The sequence below is a fragment of the Acartia tonsa genome, chromosome 11, assembly GCF_053477335.1.
Source record: "Acartia tonsa isolate MP-2025a chromosome 11, ASM5347733v1, whole genome shotgun sequence".
In the NCBI taxonomy this organism is placed as follows: Eukaryota; Metazoa; Arthropoda; class Copepoda; order Calanoida; family Acartiidae; genus Acartia; species Acartia tonsa.
The window spans coordinates 14,666,217-14,674,198 of NC_137270.1; the positions used below are offsets into that span (position 1 = coordinate 14,666,217).

A 7,982-nucleotide genomic window follows, 5' to 3' on the forward strand; every position below is an offset into this window, starting at 1 on the left:
CAGTTTAAACTAGGTGAATGTTCAGGATCTGGTGCAGGTCACGGTAAAATGTTCCTGGTATCGATTATCTCCAAACAGCTGAACAAACATATATGTTATGCCCGCAGCACATCGTTATAACGGCTCAATAATCCAGAATATCCATGGTTTAATAACGTACATGAAAGGCTTGACTGAAGAAAACGCGCATAAAACAAGATTTTTAGCGCATTGAAGAGCAATGTAAGTTACGTTCACACGTCTACCAAAGACGTTAAAAATGGTACCTACTTGCTCTGTTCGGCACAGGACATCAAAGAGTTTGAGTAGGGGGAATGCCTTGGCCCCAAACAGGCGCAACTCACTACCATGCACAGTTGGGATCTCCAGACAAAGATCGTGCAATCAAAGGGTTGGTTGTCTGCAATTCACTGTACCACGGGTATTAGGTGAAGAACCAAGAGTCTGGCCTTGAGTTGACAAGTTGACTGTTCAGTCCAGGTGCAACTCACCCACACGACATTAACATTAACATTACGTTCACACGTTTGGCCGCTAGCACCCTTTCAAACTCAAAGATTATTGAGATAATCGATCCCAGGAATATTTTAGCGTGACCGGCACTTGGTCCAATGTTTCCAGTAAACCTTATTAATATTTCATACTTTCTTAGCTAGTTATGTTCTACATTATAAACATAGAATACAAACACTAGATATTTCATTCAAGTAATTTTTTAAAAACAGTAAAATATTACAAAACAATTAAAACAAAAATCGGATCTACTGCAGTTCACGGTAAAATATTGCTGGTAACGAATATTGCCAAAAATCTATGAATTTTAAAGGCTGCTAGCTGCCAAACAGCTGAACGTACAGATCTTACCCGCACACCATTTTAAGCGGTATAAGAAGGCCTACAAATAATCTGGAATAGCCAAGAACCAACGATGCACAGGGAAAGCTTCACTGATGAAAAAACGCGTAAAATAGGCCTTTTTCGCGCATTTCTCTGCACTGCGAGAAAGTTATGCATTATTGATTTATGGCTATTCCAGATTATTTGTAGGCCTTCATATGCCGCCTAAAACAGTGTGCGGGCATGATCTGTACGTTTAGCCGTTTGGCAGCTAGCAGCCTTTTAAATTCATAATTTTTTAGCAATATTCGTTACCAGCAATATTTTACCGTGAACTGCAGTAGATCCCAAAAATATAGACGTGAAAAAGTGTTTGTGATACGATGCTATATTAGATTTTTCAGTATAGCTTAGAATCGGTTCTAATCCAGGGGACATTAATCGAGTTCGAAGCCATACTAGAAATATAATTATCTTTTAAGTAGTAAAGCTTCTCTTAAACTAACAATGTACTACTGTCCGTCTGTATGTTAGTACGGCCATGAGGAAAACATTATTTTCTCGACTGATACTAAAAAAAGAAGGCTATTGTCTTATGTTTTACAAGAGGTTCAGTTTACAATTCAAATTATATCCCATCCTATCCTATAATCCTTATAATAAAGTATAATATAAAGTAGTAAGGTTTTCTTATCCGGTAGCTAATTGGCTAATTTTCTGACCTCCATTATACCTCCGAATATAAAGACCCTAAATTAAATAAGAAAACTGTTTTTTTTTAACTACTCTAATTGATTTTTTTCATTTTGGTATGCTTCACATATGTAAAGCGGTGGTTTTATGCAATTTTTTTTCTAGATCTAAGTATTGAGATGGTTTTAAACTATTTTTATGGTCTTTGATCCCGGCTTCTTCGAAAATATAGTGTAAATAAGCTACCTAATTTATCGTTTATATGTATTATTGTATGTTTTACAAGGGGTTTCAGGTAACAATTGAAAATATGTAAAGTTTAAAACAAGTAAACACATAATGTACCGCACACATTAACCAAAGTAGGACAGCTAAACTTTGTAATTTTTTATACTTGGGTAAAAATCTAAATTCCAGTATGGCCTTGAAATTGATTAATATCCACCGGATTAGAACCGGTTCTCATCTAAACTGAAAAACCATCTGTAGTACAGTATCACAGTCATTTTCCAACGAATATTTTTTAAAAATTAAAAACTAGTTTTGTTAGGACGGGCCTTCGGCTACTCGGGGCAAGCAAAACTGGATTTAATCTTAAAACTGTATGAAAACTCTTATTATATCCTTGTCTTTCTATAAAGATATTTTTATTATAGAAGTTTCGGAAGAAAATATTACTTACAATACATCTCTTTGACACTGTCAGGATCTTTTTAAATCAAAATTGACTAGAAGCGGATTGGCCAGCCTATCTGTAGAAAGGTAAACCTTTTGATGGGGCAAGTAATCACCTTTACAAGTATCTAACTCCGTCCTTGCCTATTTGGCATAAAAAAAAAAGAAAGACCCATCAAACAATGAGACATGAGGCTTAGCCATTTTTAGTTCGCAATGTTTAATAAGTCTTTCTTTTTTATGCCAAATTGGCAAGGATTGTGTTAGAAACCTGGGTAAGGTGGCTAATTCTATAGAAAGGTCTCTAATGCCCCATCAAAAACACTTAACATTATGGGTTCTATCTGAAAGTACTTAAGACGGTTTGTTCAGGGATAAGGGATGGGAAACGTAGGAAAATATTATTTCAGGCCTATTTCAAGCCTAGGCCTATTTCTAGCCTAATAAACCAGTTTTGGGATAGCGCAGTGGTTCGTATAAAATGCTAATGAAAAAGCTGTGTGTGTGTGTGTAGATAAAGTATAGAATCAAATTCAGGTAGCTAGTTTAAAGTAAAAAACATAACTTTTTATAAACCTATATATTAATGGCTTTTGTTAAAATGAAGTTTTTTCTCTCCCAAAATTTTTTATCTTTTACTTTGGTAATTTGAACTGTCAGAAAGCTATCGTTGGGTTTCCCTCAGACAGATTTTAGTTTGTATTATTTGCATTTTTATTAATGAGTAAAAATTTTATTTGAAAATTTCATTGCTAATTAAAATTCAAAATATATAAATAAATATGCACTTGGGTAACATTCTATCAAGTTCTTTGGATACTATAAAGTAATGATATATCTGTACTGTGTTGTATTGTACAAAAATTAGGGTTAAGGTGTTGATACAATTCCGTACTAAATTTTTAAAATTCAAAATACAACATCTAATTTATAAACTACCAAATGCAAATTCGTAGCTACCTTCTTTCCAAAAATATAATCCCGTTATTTTTGTTTTTTCTATATGGCCCTTTTTTAATGTTTAACTCTAAGCAGATTTAATAATTAAACTAATGTGATCTAACACCATTTATATTTATTTTTTCGGAGCAGACGAAATCATTATTTTTTCTAGAATTGTCTGCTTCTAAAATTTCCGCCATCTGTGATTTGGGCTTGTTTTGTATCAACCAATCACCAATTGGCTCCGCCAATTGGTGATTGGTTGATACAAAACAAGACCAAATCACAGAACACTATTGGTTTAGAGCGGTAGCCAATATTAGCCGTCCGCCAGTAAGGTCATTAAATTAGGCAAATGGTAAAAGTTGCATGATCCCTTTCAAAACCAGGCCGAGACCTAATTTATGGCCAGGTTTCCTATCCCTTATCCCTGGGTTTGTTCAAGTCAAACCTGAAGTGACACGCACAGGGTTTTGCCAGAAAAGAGTATTTCATGAGAGGATAGAGAAGGGGAAGGCAGGACTTTAAATTCTAATTGCAAGGAATGAGTTGATACCCCCTTTTCGCGATAAGAAAAAAATAATAAAAAACCTGGTAAAGGTTTTGCTAATTATAGTAATAATTCATAATCTTGTTATGTTTAGGTAAAATTAATTATCATGGTCGTCAGACATGAAAGCAAGGTTGTCAAGTTGTCCTCTTAATTTCTCGTGAATTATCAATTCGCAATTAAATTGTTATGTTATAAAGGACGCCCAAGTAAAAAGGGTATTATCCACCCCTTTTTTTGAAAATATGATTAACCTCAACCACCACCCCCTCCCTCCCACAACCATAAAAAAGAAATAGGTCATCTTAGAAAACGCCTATCTCAAAAAATTATAATGTACATATTGTACAATATTCACGATACCTACAAGATAATTTTAGTAGGCATTTTATGAAAAAGGCGTTTTTTGAGATGGGCGTTTTCTGAGTTACCCAAAAAACGATATTGGTGCAATCCAAGCCCAATATCGTTAACCGTTAATCGTTTGGTTGGATACCTTTATTGAAATTTGATTGATTATTGAGATGCATTATTTATAATCTTGTACCTTTTAGTCCTAGGGATCATTGTTCCAAAAACCAGATGAATAGGATAATTATATAAAAAAAAATATTGCTATGAATATCAATGAAATATCAGCATTTTTTATAAATTGATTGTATAATGGTCTTTTTATTATGATTATAGAGTTGCTACGCTTTCTAAATCGTACCTAGCTGTTACAGGAATGAACATGCAAAGTTTGAAATTGATAGGGCAATTCTAACATGCTTAAATCAACGATAATTTATATCCGTTAAGTACATAAAGATGGTTGTACGGACGGACCCTAATTATAGAAAAGCATCTCTTTTAAAAGGAACCATCGGATTATTATAAGACTGATTTACATCCAAACTAGCTATAAGAAAATTGAAATACTTGGAAATAAGTATATAACTAAGCATGCATGTGCTATACGGTGGTAAAATTAATTATCACCCATACAATTTCTTACCTTACCTTCTCTAGAGGTAGTCTAGTGGTTTTATAATATAGTAAAACAGCAAATGAATATTGAATGTTGTTTATTATCTTACATTAAATAGTATACGCCCATAGATGCCTCTAGGGGTACTTTAGAAAAGGGTGGTGGGGTCGACCCTACCTACACGAACCTACATTTTGGAAACGGGGCAAATTTTCTTAGAAAAGTGAATGTTTTCTCTCCCAATATGGTTAAAAAACTTCCCAGGACCTATTTGAAGCTTAATTGTATAAAAGAACCGTATCGGTCTAGCAGTTAGCAAAACACATTGACAGGAGGTTCGAAGGTTTGGGTTTTTTTTTTTGGGGGGGGGGGGGCGGGAGAGTAATCATTTTTTCAATTTTGATGGGTTAAAATGAGGGTTTTTAAGTTTGAGGGTGGTTAACACTACTTTAGATAAAAAGATATATCCTCGGCTCAATCAATAACATTTAAACTAACAACTTTATTAAATGCTTTTGAAATGCTATCATTTTAGTTCAACAAAGATTAATTCCCAAAAACATTTGTTGTTTGAAAGAAACACCTCCATTGATTACAAGATTTATGACACTTAGGATAGAATTTAATTAATGTCCGCCTGGTACATTAAGGATAGGTAAGTTTACATGTTCAAACATTTGGCATTCTCGCAGGCATTGTCAATAAATAACATTTTTATTATACCTTTTGATTTAATCAATTGAATTTTCTAGAAGGGAAGCAAATAAAATAAAAAATTCAAGACTTGGATCTGAAATACATTTTAGCTTAAAATGGAGAACCCAATCGTTTCAGTAATTATAGAAATCTTAAGCTACGGACAAAAAAACTTACATCTTTATAATATATGATAGTTTTTTTGTCGTCCTTCAAAAGTGAACTTATAGTAATTTTTAGATAAAGATCATCTATATAAGTATCCAATACCCTAATTGAATCACTGTGACTGCTTCCAGCAGAAGCTATTAGAGTGCCCTTATGATAAATGCTATTATATTATCTTATTGTATACGTGAGATTAACTCAAATTTATTTTCAATTTAACTTTTTTTGTGTGTTTCTTATTTACTTATTTAAAAGACTTTGGGGCTTTCAAAGACAAAGGGGGGGGGGGAAATGTGGTGACTCGTCACACGACATACCAGCAATTTTATTTTGGATGCTACTCCCTTAGTTTTAGAGATAATTGGATGAAATCTTTTGGGCTGGGTCACTAATTACCCCAACTAGTGGTATCATTAAAAAAAACGGCGGCGGGACCGCCGCTCCCGCCGTCCGCCGCCGTTTTCCGCCGCCACAAAAAAAAAATTTTTATTGCATTTCTCGCCGAATTAGGCAATTTGGAATCATTTGAGACCATGTTATTTTTTTCAAAAATTTTTCCCCTTACAAGCAACCCTGCGGGGGGACTTATTCATTTTTTTCAAATTATCGTTTATCAAGGTATATCTTAAATACAGTAATTCTCCTGTGATTTTGAAGATATTGAAACAAAATCTTTTTAGGTTGGTAAGTTTAAAATATTTGAATGAAGAAAACGGCGGCGGGACCGCCGCTCCCGCCGTCCGCCGCCGTCTTCCGCCGCCACCAAAAATTTTTTTTTTATTGCATTTCTCGCCGAATTAGGCAATTTGGAATCATTTGAGACCATGTTATTTTTTTCAAAAATTTTTCCCCTTACAAGCAACCCTGCGGGGGGACTTAGTCATTTTTTTCAAATTATCGTTTATCAAGGTATATCTTAAATACAGTAATTCTCCTGTGATTTTGAAGATATTGAAACAAAATCTTTTTAGGTTGGTAAGTTTAAAATATTTGAATTAAGAAAACGGCGGCGGGACCGCCGCTCCCGCCGTCCGCCGCCGTTTTCCGCCGCCACCAAAAAAAGTCCCCCCGCAGGGTTGCTTGTAAGGGGAAAAATTTTTGAAAAAAATAACATGGACTCAAATGATTCCAAATTGCCTAATTCGGCGAGAAATGCAATAAAAAAAAAATTTTTGGTGGCGGCGGAAAACGGCGGCGGACGGCAGGAGCGGCGGTCCCGCCGCCGTTTTTTTTAAAGATACCACTAGTTGGGGTAATTAGTGACCCAGCCCAAAAGATTTCATCCAATTATCTCTAAAACTAAGGGAGTAGCATCCAAAATAAAATTGCTGGTATGTCGTGTGACGAGTCACCACATTTCCCCCCCCCCCCTTTATAAACGCATTATAACAAGAATTAGATAATATATCAAGTTTCCAATGTTTTATTAAAACTAAAAAAGATTTTTAACAGGAAAGAACTCTCACATTTATGGGGCTAAATACAGTTTTATAAGAAGGGAGAATCGCCGAAAACCCCCGTTTCTTCCTAAATTTTGCTTTGTTTCATTCTCCTGCTTGTGTTATTATAGGTCTGGTTTTTCTGAATTCTAATTCCAATATCTCCGCGCGATTTTAAGTCTCAAAGCTGCTCCATAATTAACTTTGTCTACAGTCAGTCAGTCCGTAACGCTATAGGAGAATTGTGATTTTCCCGGCAGCTATTGAAGATAGAAAGCTGAAGTGAAGATTATGTGACATATGCGCAATTAGCAAAACTTATTTTTCCATTCCATGATTTTTTTGTGTTTCGCTACATATGATGTTGTCATCCTTGTTATAATGTGATCATTTACCTTTGAGAACAAAGAGTTTGCAAGATTGTTGAGTACTGGGTCATGCGGATCTACAGCCTAGATTAAATAATAAATAAGTTGTAGAGATCTTAGTCTACAAAAGGATATAGGTAGGTTATTAAGCTTCAGGAACGAGCAGTCGTGAATAGTTTAGAAATATTTTTAAAAATCTTACTACAATAACGTAAACCAAAATAACAACAAAATAACTTCAGATGTATAATACAGTTTATATAGAACTAAAGAAAATATTCAGAACTATCCGTTTATAACCATGTCTTTTTGTTACGTTTGATTAAAAACTTTGGGTACTTTTGTTGGTTGGTTCCAATCTTGTAGTGTCCATATTTTCAACCATTTCATACAATCAACAGAAAATGTCATTATGTTTACCATCATTGGGGGTGAATATTTATCATTTGTCTGTTGTCTTATCCCTTAAGATCCCTGATTAATCGGCTACAGCTGCAAAACATTACCTCAAAACTGGAGGTCGAAGTGGACAGTGTGGGACCCCGTTTAGGTGAATCAAACGGGGAGGCCTTGTTCTGACTTCTACTGGGACTCTTCACACCAACTTTGCTCCTCTCTACGTCTAAATTTTCAGGCTCCATTTT

General features: G+C 34.8%; 1 long non-coding RNA gene across 1 annotated transcript; it reads right to left on the bottom strand.

Moving 5' to 3' along the window:
* Positions 1-7,278: 7,278 nt before the first annotated feature.
* Positions 7,279-7,979, bottom strand: LOC145331138 (uncharacterized). Its single transcript, XR_013883690.1, has 2 exons — positions 7,845-7,979; positions 7,279-7,422 (listed from the first exon to the last, which is right to left on the bottom strand). It is a non-coding gene; the product is annotated as an uncharacterized LOC145331138 (long non-coding RNA).
* Positions 7,980-7,982: the final 3 nt, after the last annotated feature.